The sequence below is a fragment of the Protopterus annectens genome, chromosome 11.part0 (assembly GCF_019279795.1).
Source record: "Protopterus annectens isolate FY-2018-M chromosome 11.part0, PAN1.0, whole genome shotgun sequence".
Taxonomy (NCBI): domain Eukaryota; kingdom Metazoa; phylum Chordata; order Ceratodontiformes; family Protopteridae; genus Protopterus; species Protopterus annectens.
Genome location: NC_056745.1, coordinates 1,099,098,314 through 1,099,111,753, shown reverse-complemented (window position 1 = coordinate 1,099,111,753; position 13,440 = coordinate 1,099,098,314). Strand labels below are relative to the sequence as shown.

The 13,440-nt window shown below is 39.7% G+C and overlaps 1 protein-coding gene across 1 annotated transcript in view; it reads right to left on the bottom strand.

Annotated features, from left to right (window-relative positions):
* Positions 1–13,440, bottom strand: part of EPS8 (epidermal growth factor receptor pathway substrate 8) — a 2,217,981-nt gene that overhangs the window by 1,823,322 nt on the left and 381,219 nt on the right. The gene's annotated exons all lie outside the window — the stretch shown is intronic.

Genomic DNA, 13,440 nt, shown 5'->3' with positions numbered 1-13,440 from the left:
TTTTGTCTGACGTGATGCGGGAATCTGCTCCAAAGTTGTGGTAACCTCTGGGAGACATATCTGTCCCTCCAGCAGGTTCTATTAATGTCACATACCAGATTAAGACCATTAGAGTGAGTAACCCATGTACCATTTTACTTATGGATATGCAACATTTCCAATAAAGCAGGGTCAAAGATTGCCTTATATGCAAGGCAGAGATCACCTCTGAGTAATCTGTATGAAACAGAATAAAGTGACAGTGATGTCAGACAATCCTCAAAGGACAGATGCTGAACACCTTGAATTTTCCTTGTGAGGAACCTTTGTGGTCTCTCCAGTTGCTGCATGTGTTTGGAAAGATACATACAAAAAGGGCATTGTACTCAATTATTCACCTGATTAGGGAAGAGTACAAAGAGGTTATAACTTCTTTTTTTCTGGAGGCAATGCCCTTACGTACGAGATGAGCAACATAGAATGCCCTTCTTAGCAATGTGGAGACATGGTGATCAAAAGTAAGGTTGCTGCCAACCTGCGTGCTCAGGTCACTCACCAGTGAATGCATACTTAGGGTGTTGTTATTGATGTGGTAGTTAGTAGGAACATCACTCTTACCGAAAGGGATGACCATACATTTTTTCCATTGAGTTTAAGGCCATGAATTTGGCACCAGTCATTTGTTTGTGAAAGACCCTCTTGTAAGATGTTGACATCATTTGGAGATTCTATGACCGCTCCCAGTTTGCAGTCATCAAACTTTGCCAACCATAGACCTTTAGTTTTAGCTTGCACTTCTGAAAAGTAGATTCCAAACAGTAGAGGCCCCAGGACTGATTCCTGTGGAACACCACTGGTTACAGATCTGCTACTGAAGGCAGATTTCCCTATTTTGACTATATGGGTTCTATCAGTGAGCCAGTTAGTGACCCATCTAATGATATATTGGCTGATACCTAGATGGGTGAGTTTGTCAATTTATTTATTTATTTGTTTATTGGCGTTTTTTAACCGGGTTAGTCCAAATGAGCTAAGGACCCATTTTTAGTGGAGACCCAAGTGGAAAAGCTTCAAAAAAGTTACAAATTACAAAAGAGAAAAACAGTGAAAACAAACAGTTTTACAAATGATTAAACAATAGGTCATATAATAAGTTGACAACAAAAATACAGCTCAGTACATATAAAAGCAGACAGATAAATGAATTACATTCTGAGAATGTCAGCAAAATAAACAAAGAGCCAAAGTTGATATATATATATATATATATATATATATATATATAAACATACACACAGTGGATATAAAAAGAGTACACACCCCTGTTAAAATGCCAGGTTTTTGTGATATAAAAAAATTATTTCAAAACTTTTCCCACCTTTAATGTGACCTATAACCTGTACAATTCAATTGAAAAACAAACAAATCTGTTAAGGGAAAAAAATATAAAAAATAAAAAAAAGTACAATAAGCTGGTTGCGTAAGTGTGCACACCTTTAAACTAATGCTTTGTTGAAGCACCTTTTGATTTAATTACAACATTCAGTCTTCTTGGATAGGAGTCTATCAGCATGGCACATCTTGACCTGGCAATATTTGCCCACTCTTCCTTGCAAAAGCACTCCAAATCTGTCAGATTGCAAGGGCATCTCTTGTGCACAGCTCTCTTCAGGTCACCCACAGATTTTCTATTGGATTTAGGTCTGGGCTCTGGCTGAGCCATTCCAAAACTTTAATTTTCTTCTGGTAAAGTCATTCTTTTGTTGAATTGGATGTATGCTTGGGGTCATTGTCATGTTGAAAGGTGAAATCCATCTTCATCTTCAGCTTTCTAGCAATTGCCTGAAGGTTTTGGGCCAAAAGTGACTGTATATGGAACTGTTCATAATTCCCTCTACCTTGACTAAAGCCCCAGTTCCATCTGAAAAAAAGCAACCCAAAAGCATGATACTGCCACCAAGATGCTTCACTGTGGGGGTGATGTTCTCTTGGTGATGCGAAGTGTTGCTTTTGCGCCAAAAATACCTTTTGGAATTGTGGCCAAAATGTTCACCCTTGGTCTCATCAGACCATAACATATTTTCCCACATGCTTTTGGGAGACTTGATGTATTGTTTTGCAAATTTTAGCCAGGCCTGGATGTTCTATAAGAAAAGGCTTCTGTCTTGTAACCCTTCCCCATAGCCCAGACATGTGGGGAATATGAGAGACTGTTGCCAAATGTAGCACACAATCAGTACTTGCCAGAAATTTCTGCAGCTCCTTCATTGTTGCTGTAGGTCTCTTGGCAGCCTCCCTAACCAGTTTTCATCTTGTATTTTCATCAACTTTGGAGGGATGTTCAGTTCTTTGCAACATCACTGTTGTCCCATATTTTCACCACTTTTTGATGACTGTCTTCACTGTGTTCCATGGTATATCCAATGTTGTGGAAATGTTTTTCTACTTTTCTCCTGATTGATACCTTTCAACAATGAGATCCCTTTGATGGTTTGTAAGCTATCCACAAACCATGGCTTTTGCTGTAGCAGGCAACTGAGTAAATGCCAGGTAAATCCTACTAGGTTAGCTGAACTTTATTTGGGGTTAATCAGAGTCTCTTTAATTGATTTGGGGGTTAATCAGAGTCTCTTTAATTGATGGCAGATGTGTACCCAAAAAGACTGAATGCTGTAATTCAATCAAAAGGTGCTTCAACAATATTAGTTTACGGGTGTTCACACTTGTGCAACCAGCTTATTGTACTTTTTATTTTTTATACATTTCCCCTAACAGATTTTTTTTGTTTTTCAATTGAATTGTACAGGTTATAGGTCACATTAAAGGTAGGAAAAGTTTTGAAATGATTTATTGTGGTCTCATTTTTTTATATCACAAAAACTTGGCATTTTAACAGGGGTGTGTACACTTTTTATATCCAGTGTGTGTGTGTGTGTGTGTGTGTATAAAATTATGTTTGACATTGTAAATTGTTAAAAGCATATTGTAATGCCAAAGTTTCTCCACGGGGACCGCGTGTATATGTAGAGCCAGGGGTGGGAGCAGATGATACAGCTTCTGGCATCATTCTAAGGGGATCCGGTATCTGTCTGCCTGGGATGACATGATCGACAGACCATGATGCTTTGCTAGAGCACCTGTCACCCTTGGAATTCCGGATACTGGCTAAGGCTCTTGCCACGCCTATAGTGCCTTTTTTAGGCAAGGTTCACATGACAAATTCACCACCGTAACAGGTACAAGCAAGCAAAATCTGAGGGTAATGCTACTCAATGCTAGAAGTCTAAACCTCAAAATGCATTCACTTGAGGCACGCCTTAAAATGGAGAACATCAACATCTGTTTAGTGATTGAGACCTGGTTCAAGGCTCCAGAGAGCACCCCTGCATTACCAGGCTATAATTCATACCACACCTTTTGGCCATCTAACCTGGACCGAAACACTAAAGGTGGAGGCGTGTCCATATTCATTAAGGATATCCACAGCTGCAGGCTAGTTGCTCAGCATAATGCATCCAAGATTATCCAAGTGCAACTAACTCTGGGCAAGACCACAATCTAAATTGTAACTTGCTACAGATCCCCCACCATGCCCCAGGATTCCCACTCATTTCTTGATACACTGGAAAATAACGGGTTATTTCAACTATGCCACCATTAACTGGGAAAACTACTCATGTACCAACTCTTTTGCTCAATGTTTTCTGGAATTCATAAATTCCAATGCCTTGGATCAACTTATCCACACCCCCACCAGGGGCAGCAATATCCTAGACCTGGTCACTACCAACAAGGGTGACCGGTGTTCCACACCAGAGGTCAAATTCCTCATTGGTCAGATCCGACCACAAGCTAATAAGCCTAGAAATCCACATCACACCCCCAACCCCCATTAGGGAAACCACCATAAAAAATTTCTGCAAAGCCAACCTCACGCTTCTTAAGACAGAAGTAGCAAACTTCACAACACCAATGCAGATGGACAATAGAGGTACAACTACTGAAGCCTACACAGATGCACTTTATAAGCATGTACACGAGTGCATGGTTCATGCTATCGTTAACAGAACCAATCAATATGCTATCTTCCAAAAAAAGGAAGCCAATCTGGTGGTCCCCTGCCATAAACAAACTCTACAACAGAAGAAAGAAACTGTTGCAAAAAAGAGTAAAATCTCATGACTGGAAGAACTCCCTGGTCAGCCTCAGTAAGAAGCTCAGATCCCTCATTAAATCCTACAAAGCTAGTTATGAAAACAAAATCACCACTGATTCTAAAGACAACCACAAAGCATTCTATAGCTATGTCAAGAATCTCAATGGCAACACTTAAATCTGCTCTGAGGTACAGCACAATGGCACTAAATATACAGAACCAATTGATATTGCCAACATCCTGGCAGATGGGTTCAGTGCTAATTTTACCCCCCCTCACCCCGTATAGGGCCCATCTCTATACCAGAAGAATGCAAAGGTCCTGTAATCATGGCTGCACATGTAAAAAAACACACTCTCCAAAGCCAAGAACACAGCATCCATGGGACCTGACAACATCCCAGGCTGTGTTCTATAAGAACTACAGAATGAACTGGCACCCCACCTAAGCACCATGTTCAGTCATAGCCTCACCTCAGGCTTTGTGCCCACTGAATGGTGAACAGCGACGGTTATCCCACTCCACAAAGGGGGAGCCACAACAGACCCTGGGAACTACCGCCCCATTAGCCTAACGAGCCTCGTCTGCAAGGCCATGGAATGTATAATCATGGAATTTTGGTAATCTAAAAACTCTGGACCCCACCCAGTTCGGGTTTGTAAAAGGCAGATCATGTCTCCTAAACCTGATAGACTTCTTTGAAGCAGTCACCAAAGCTGTAGACGAGGGTAAGGTGGTTCACACAGCCTATCTAGATCTCGCCAAGGCTTTTGATACCATTCCCCACTCTGGAATTATAGATAAACTCACTAAACTAGGTATAAATCCCTATGTCACAAGATGGGTTGCCAACTGGCTCACTGACAGAACCCACACTGTGAAAGTATCAGAATCCAAATCTAACTTCAGACCAGTGACAAGTGGAGTACCACAGGGTTCAGTCCTGGGTCTTCTCCTGTTTGGTATCTACTTTTCTTAAGTACAGGCTAACACAGAAGGTCTTTGGCTAATGAAGTTCACAGATAACTGCAAATTAGGAGCCATAACTGAAACTCCTAACGATGTGGACATCCTACAAAAGGGCCTCACTGAGACAGATGCCTGGTTTCAAAGCCATGGCCTCAAGCTCAATGCCAAAAAGTGCAATGTTATCTCCTCTGGTAAAAACTCTGTACCCGTGAGCTACCACATAGGTGGTAATCTACTTCGCACCGAAAGTGTGATAAGAGACCTTGGGACACAGGTGGACAGTATCCTCTCCTTTGATAATCACATCGCCACAGTAGTCAGGACATCCTTCTACATGGCACACCTCATCACAAAAGGTTTCTCATCCAGGAAAAAAAGTGGTCATTGTTCCCCCTCTACTCGTCACTCATTAGACCCATTATAGAGTACAATGCCCCTTTTGGTATGTACCTCACTAGACATCTACAACAACTGGAAAGGCCACAGAAATACCTCACAAAGAGGATTACTGGCCTCAAACAGATGCCCTATGCAGACCATCTCAAAAAACTCCAGCTTTACTCCGTCACATATCGCCTACTCAGAGGTGATCTCTGCCTAACTTACAAAGCTATGTCAAACTCAGAGCTGTTGGACATGCTCCACTTAAAGAAATCCCAATATCTCCGAGCTACATGCTCTAGGGACCTAAACCTTGTCACCACAATAAACAGAACATGCTGAAGGGATAGATTCCTGTCCCAGAGACTTCCCATACTCTGGAACAAACTACCTATCTATATCAAACAAAGCTCCTCATTAACACACTTCAAGAAAAATCTTGATGATTGGATGGGAAATAGGAAATTCACCCCGGCGATCACCTCTGTGGCTCTGCTCGACAGGGGCACAGGAAAACAATTTTCTTGTGTGGCGAAAGCCAGGGTACCTTTTTGGCTAGACTTGTATAAGCCCTAGGGCCGATAGTCTAGTACCTACCTATGAACCTATTTATTCAGAAAGGGTGCCAGATACAACAAACAGCGTCTAACACGTTTATTTTGCTGTTAATTGAATATTACGAACAACGACTTCCATTGTTAGTAGCTAAAGTTAATGAATGTTATGAACAGATGCAGAAGTTTATTTCTTAACTGGGATATGTGGAAAAACATGCTACTTTTTTGAGAGAGACTGATTTGTACGATAAGGAGCTACAAGACCAAAAATTAAGAAGTATCAAAGGGACTTTAATGATTTTAAAAGTGAAAGTGCTTATACTTGGAAGAAAAACAAGAGGATGGTACGTTTTACGGAGACCAATAACTCTAATAGACCAAAAAGAAAGAGAGTAAGATCTATACTAAGGAAGCCTAACAACATGTCAAGTTCAGAGGCCTTGTCAGGGTATTCTAACACTGACACAGGGACTGATACAGGGGAACCTAATATTTTATTTTCACCGGTATCAAAAAGATCTAGAACCCCTTTAGAAAGGGAGTCTGTAAACATCGGAAACCAAACAGTGGAGCAAATGTTTCTCAATGGCTTACAGACTTAAAAAATGGCTTTGGGTCAGGTATTGACTCTAATCATACAGAAAAGCAGTTAGTAGTCTATTTAACAGATTGCCACTTTAATGATGTTGAATTACAGCTGTTAAATAAAGGATTTGTGGCAGTCATTTTATGTCTCTCATTATGAAACAGTTAAAGATGTTAAAGAATTTTGTAGAATGCTTAATCTTAAATATTTTTTGCCCATAAACAGCAGGAAACAATGGGGTTTGAGAGAAGGCCCTTTAATTTTAGAAAATCTAATTTCCATCCACCTTATCAATGGTCAGTCAAGCTTTTTGAACAGCAGGTATTTCCTGATTTACATGTTAATCAAGGCTCTATTTTTAAAAAAATTTCCTACGATTTAACATCTAGTGAAAAGGTGGCTATGATCCAATTAAAACATTACGAGAAGTTGGTAATATCTGGAGCAGATAAAGGAGGGGCTATAGTAGTCTGGGATATCCAAGACTATAAATTTGAGGCTGTTAGGCAATTGAAAGACTCTATATCATATTGCCATCTCCCATTAATTCCAACTTTGGGCTTTAAGAGGACTATAGATGAATATTTAGATCGAGTTGTGGAACAGGGGACTATTCAGAAATCCCCGTCTACTCAATTGAAGTAGATGATCCACAGCCTCAATATTTTTATATAGTGCCTAAAATCCATAAATCCATCAACAAACCTCCGGGCCACCCTATTGTAGGAGGTAGGGGATCTTTAATAAAGCCTATTTCCATCTATTTAGAATCTAAGTTAAAAGCGCTTTTGGTGTTTGTTAGAGCCAAAGTTAAGGGCACAAATCAATTTTTGTCACTTATGAGTGATTTGCAAGTCCCATGCAATGCCGATTTGGGAATGCTTGACGTCCAGGAATTATATACCAGTATCCCACACCAGGGTAGTGTTCAAGCTGTAAAATACTGGTTACAATATTCTGATATATATATAATGAGGTGGAAGTTGAATTTTTATTGACATTATTAGGATTGCTGCTGAAACATAATGCTGTTTTGTTTGACCAACAATGGTACCTGCAGATTAAAGGTACCACTATGGGAGCTACGTTCACACCCATTTTCACGGACCTTTTTTATGGGGTAGTTGGAGCTAAAATATATTTATAATGAGAATAATTTTCTTTTTGTCACAGTTGATCGTGTGACACAGATATCTGGATGACTGTTGGGTAGTCTGGGATGGCAACTTGGATGGCTGGAAGACCTTTGTATCTTATTTGAATAATAATGAGTTTGGAATACATTTTAGTGGGGAAATTAATTTATTCAATGTTGAGTTCTTGGATGCTAATGTAACCAAGATTATAGATGGGACTATAGTCACCAATCTTTATCGTAAACCTTCTTCCAAGAATTCATTGTTGCATGCTAACAGTTGCCACCCCACACATATAGTTAACAATATTCCCAAGGCCCAATTTTTGAGATTGAGATGAATCTGCACCACTGACGAGGATTCTGAGGTTGAAGCTCACAAACTCAAATCTAGATTTAAATCTAGGGGGTATAGTGAATCTCTGATTAAACAAGCATATCAGCATTCATCTTTAACACTGCATCCTGATTTGTTGGAGACTAAAGTAGTTAGGTCAATGGATGAAGGTGGTATACTCAGGCTGATTACTACTTTCGGTACCAATACGTTTAGGGACCAAGCTGTTGTAGCCAAACACTGGCATATATTAAAATCAGATAATTTTTTTTGCACTACTATTGGATGACAGATGTAGGTTTAGTTACCGTAAAGGAAAAACTTTGGGAGAGCACTTTTCGTCACATAAGATTGTGGACATTGCAAATTTTGTAAATTGATATCCAGAACAAAATCTTTCACATCTATAAGTACCGCTAAGGTTTATGATATAAGACATTTAATAACATGCACCATTGAATGGATTATATACATGGCAGTATGTCAGTGTGGGTCCTTTTATATAGGACAAACATCATGTTCATTTAAACAGCGTACATCATTGTATGTGAGTGATATCAAATGTAAGCGTTCATGTAGTGCATTATATAAACACAAATTAGTTCATAATACAGCTCATTTTGTATTTTTGGGGACAGATAAAGTGGAGGGTGACTAACGGTTTCTAAAAGGCATGATATTTTGACTAGGAAGGAACGTATGTGGACTACCAATCTGGGAGCATTATTTAAACCTGGTCTTAATGACCACTGGTAATAATTAATATAGGATCATATCAACAGGTTGAGTAGTAATTATAATACAGTACTATATAGTTTTTTGCTTCTGTATGTATGTGGAGATGTTCAGGAGTTTAGTTTGAGTGATACATGTATTTGTATATATATGCATGTTTACTTTATATATTTATATTTCCATATATATATATATATATATATATATATATATGTATATATATATATATATATTTATGTGTATATAGCTGTAAAGATGTTTGTGCATACATATAAGTAATAGAGTGTAAACGTTTTATATATGTATATATAAACATATAAGTATGTATGTATGTATGCATGTACATATATATTTTTCTACAGCTAAAATTATATCAGTTCAGGGTTTTGAACATGAATATATGTTTTTGTAACTTTGAAAAGGTGGAAAATATACAGATATATATATATAGGTAGCTTTGTATGTGTACTGTTAATGGATGTATATATTAGGGGAAGAATGTTATTGTGGCACACACTGATAACGCCAAAGTGGTGAAACCGGTCTGTGGAGATGTTGATCTGCCATTAAAGCTTTGCACGCATCACTGCTTGGTATTTTGCATGTGCTAGAGCACTTGTGTTGTTTTATATATATATATATATATATATATATATATATATATATATATATATATATAAGGAAGAGAAGAGTAGTGTTAATTGATTGAGAAAGGAGAAAGAAAGTAATTATGCCTCAGTGCATAGCCGGCCTTAGGCATAGGCCAACTAGGAGGCCACACATTAATCTGGATGGTGTAAGTAGACCAGGATGGGGGAACAAAGTGGTGTGTGTGTGGGGGGGGGTGCTGTGGAGCCCTTTTGCTAGGGAACCAGTTGGTCAAAGGCCGGTCCTGCCTGATTGGGGATAGTGTCAAAAGCCTTGGCTAAGCCTAGGTAGGCTATATGCACAGATTTCTCCTCATCAAGGGCCTTGATAACTGTCTCAAATAAGTCCGCCAGGTTTAACAGGCATGATCTCCCTTTCACAACTCCAAATTGAGTAGGGTCAAGTGTTTTTACCAATATTTTTGTTAGGGTCCATGATGATTCTCTTCATGGCCTTGCAGATAAGGTTAGTCAGGCTAATAGGTCTATAGTTCCCAGGGTCAGTGGAAGCACCACCTTTGTACAGGGGATAACAGTTGTCTTTTTCCTTTCAGCTGAGATGAAGCCAGTTCTTAGACTATGACTGAAAACAGTACGCAGTAGTGTTGCTAACTCTTGTTTGAGCCCATGCAGAATGCAGCCTGGGATGCTATCAGGTCCCATGGATGCTGTGTTTCTGACCTTAGAGAGAGTGATCATGATCTGCTCTTTAGAGCTACAAGGTAGAGGACAGGCAGTAGGAATGTCTTGGGTAAGTGTGGCGGGGACAGGGGAGTAAAGTTTGCTAACCTGTTAGCTGACAGGTTCTGTGAAATGTCGACAGGCTCGGTATATGTGGTATTAACTACCAATTCAACACAAATTTTGGCCTTTCCTTTTAGGTTACAAATGTAACTAAAGAATGCCTTATGGTTGTCCTTAGCTGAGGAAGCTAATTTTGATTCATAGTTACCTTTGGAGGACTTCACAAGAAGTAATATTTGTTTGTTTAAGCTGAGGAGTGAGCGTTTCCAGTTTAGGGCTCGCTTCCTCTTAGAAAGCAATTTCTTCCTCTTATTGTAAAGCAGTTGTCCACCAGACACATTTGGTCTTCCTTGAGGAGCTTGTTTTGGTCCTATCAGGTATGGCCGAGCCAATGCAGTTGTTCAGGTGTTTGTATAAAGCATTTGTGTAGAACTCAACATAGTCGCAAGTTCCATCTGAGGGGGGAGGTGCATTGAAGCTGTTGTGTACCATCCCGTAAGAGATTATCTGCTTTGGGGGAGTTATTTAGTTTAGTTGCTGCTAGGGGGAATCAGGTGTGATAGTAACTTTGAATAAGACTGATTTATGGTCAGATCTCACCAGGGAAGACCTCACAATGGAGCTGCTACAGTGGTTCTCCCATATTGGTAAGCACCAGATCCAGGATATTAGCACCCCTTGTGGGGGTATCAACTAGTGGGTCCAGGGCATTGAAGTTAATGAAGTTGAGGAACCTTTGGGAAAGTGTGTTTGTGCATGAGTAATTTCCCCAGTCAATGGATAGGTAGTTAAAGTCACCCAAAACCATGATGTTTGGATATATCTTGACAGACTAAAGTCGATCCAAATAGGCAGAGTGGGTGTGATTCACAAAAGGGTCCTGTAGCTGGCAATGACTTGAATAGGTGTCCTACCAATAGTTAACTCCTCCTGTAGAATCTCCATGGAATCATGCTGTCTAACCAATCTGGAGGTGTATTTATCTTTAATGAATATTGATACACCACCTCATTTAGTTTTCATGCCATCAGTTTGTGGTCTGAACGTGTGAAAGGAAATGTAGTCCAATATGGCTAGGGTTCTCTCCACAGTCTTGAACCAGGTCTCACTAACTGCACAAATGTCTGTCTTCCAAGGTGAGGACTGCTTCCAATGAATGCAGTTTCACATTAGCAGGAAAACATTGAGTTTGTTCTTAGATGGAGTTCTTATGTTGGAAATTTTGTCCTTGACATATTGCCTAAAAAGGCACTATGGGTGTGGCAACAGCCTTGGCTGGTAGCTGAAATCCCAGGGGTGACAGATAAAGATCATCTCTGGCAAAACATCACGGTCTGTTGATCATGTCATCCCAGGCTGACAGATAATGTATCCCCTTGGAATGACACCAGAAACTAATCCTATTATTTGAAGTCAGTCATTTTCTGTTTGCATTGAGACATCATCCTAGGTGAAGGTAAAATGCTGCTTAAGGCTAAGGACATACAAGCTTGAGACACATAGTTCGAGAACTCAGTCATGTCACTCTTCATATAGTCCAGAGAGGTATGTCTCAAGTCATTCACACCAACATGGACTATAAGAGTCATAACAGTACCTATTGTTGAGAGACTTGAGTGCATGTGTGATATGGTGGGATCCTGGCACCTGACAGACAGCTGACCATGACCTCCTCCTTAACCAGCCTGGTGAGAGGGACATCTGTGTGTCTCACAATGAAATCACCTATGACTAATATGCTTGATTTTGTGTTTTGCCTTAAGGGCTTGACAGGTGAGACACTAGTATGTGAGCTATTATGTGTACTGTATTCTGCAGAGGAAGTATTATGTGTAGCGTGCTTGTGTTTCTGTTTGGTAGGTCTCTGATGTTTAGGTATATTTCTGGTGAGGGCCTCCGCATATGTAGCTATGTGTGATGTGGGTTTCTTTGGAGTAGGAGGTGAGATGTGCATGCTGATGACCCACTCATTGTCACATGTACTGACTGGTGTGTAAGAGAGCATGGATTCAAGGTTCTTCTTATAGTTGCATCACTCACATTTTGAGTTTCTGTGTCTGGGAGCAGAGGGTTGTCTGTGAACATGAGGCAGTCACTACACACTCAGGATGCCCATGTCACCCAAGCTGGCTGGAGAAACTGTGGGAAATAGTACATCCATAGTATTAGGTAAATTTATATGGTCAGGAAGAGAGGTCGCACTTAGGAATGGCTAGTGGTGAGAGGTGTGTTGGTACCTCTAAGGCTAGGCTTAGTGTTCTACTTGACAGTAGAGTTGTGCCCCAAAAACCTGTGGAGGACCACAAACAAAGTGCTACGGGAAAATATAACAAGCAAAACGTTTGCTACTATAACTATCAACGGTAACTACCACTACATGGCACTGCACGATGGTGCACTACACACAAGAAAGTGCAGATGTGGGGTTTATATAAAACAAGAAATCATTCTTCTAACTCAAACTAGCAAATAAGGATGCACTCTCTGAGCTTTAGTCCAATCACCCTCAATTAGATGGGACCCAGACAGCACTCTCCTTCCACAAGAATGAAGAAAGACCTTCTACAACAAAGAAGGCTTGAATTTAATGCTCAGAGGTTACAAAAACAGACCCAGAAACAGCAAGCCTGGAACTGGACTATACAGTATGCAGTAAAATGTGGCCAAAAACAGTTCCAACAATTCAGACAGACAGTAGAGTGCAAATACAAATTAAGAGTGCAATACAAGAGTAGAAACAGGCAATTACAGTTAGTTGGAAGCAACAGATGCCTCACATCTTTCAGTATCTCAGTGAAGAGATAGTTTTAATGCTCAAGTGATAAGACAGTCTAGATTCCATTAGACTGAATCTAGCCTATGCTAAAAAGTGCAGAGGTATTTGAAATATAAAGTGCTTAAAATCACAGTCACGACAGCAAAAAAAAAAAAAAAAAAAAAAAAACAGTATAAAGCAGCAATACAGTAAAACAATGTTCTCAATGTAATCAGTCTACTAACACGCAGTAATAAAAGAGGCAGTATAAATGCAACTGAACACTTTTAAAAACAGCAGGAAAAGCAAAATAAAGTATTAAAGTTGGAAAACACAGTATAAATAAGTAAAATACAGTAAAAGCAGCTGAATAGAGGGTATTTTTTTCAAGTAGAAAGGAAGGAAACAAAAAATGATTCAAGGTTAAGAATAAGGGGGTGGGCCTTCCCAAATAGTTTC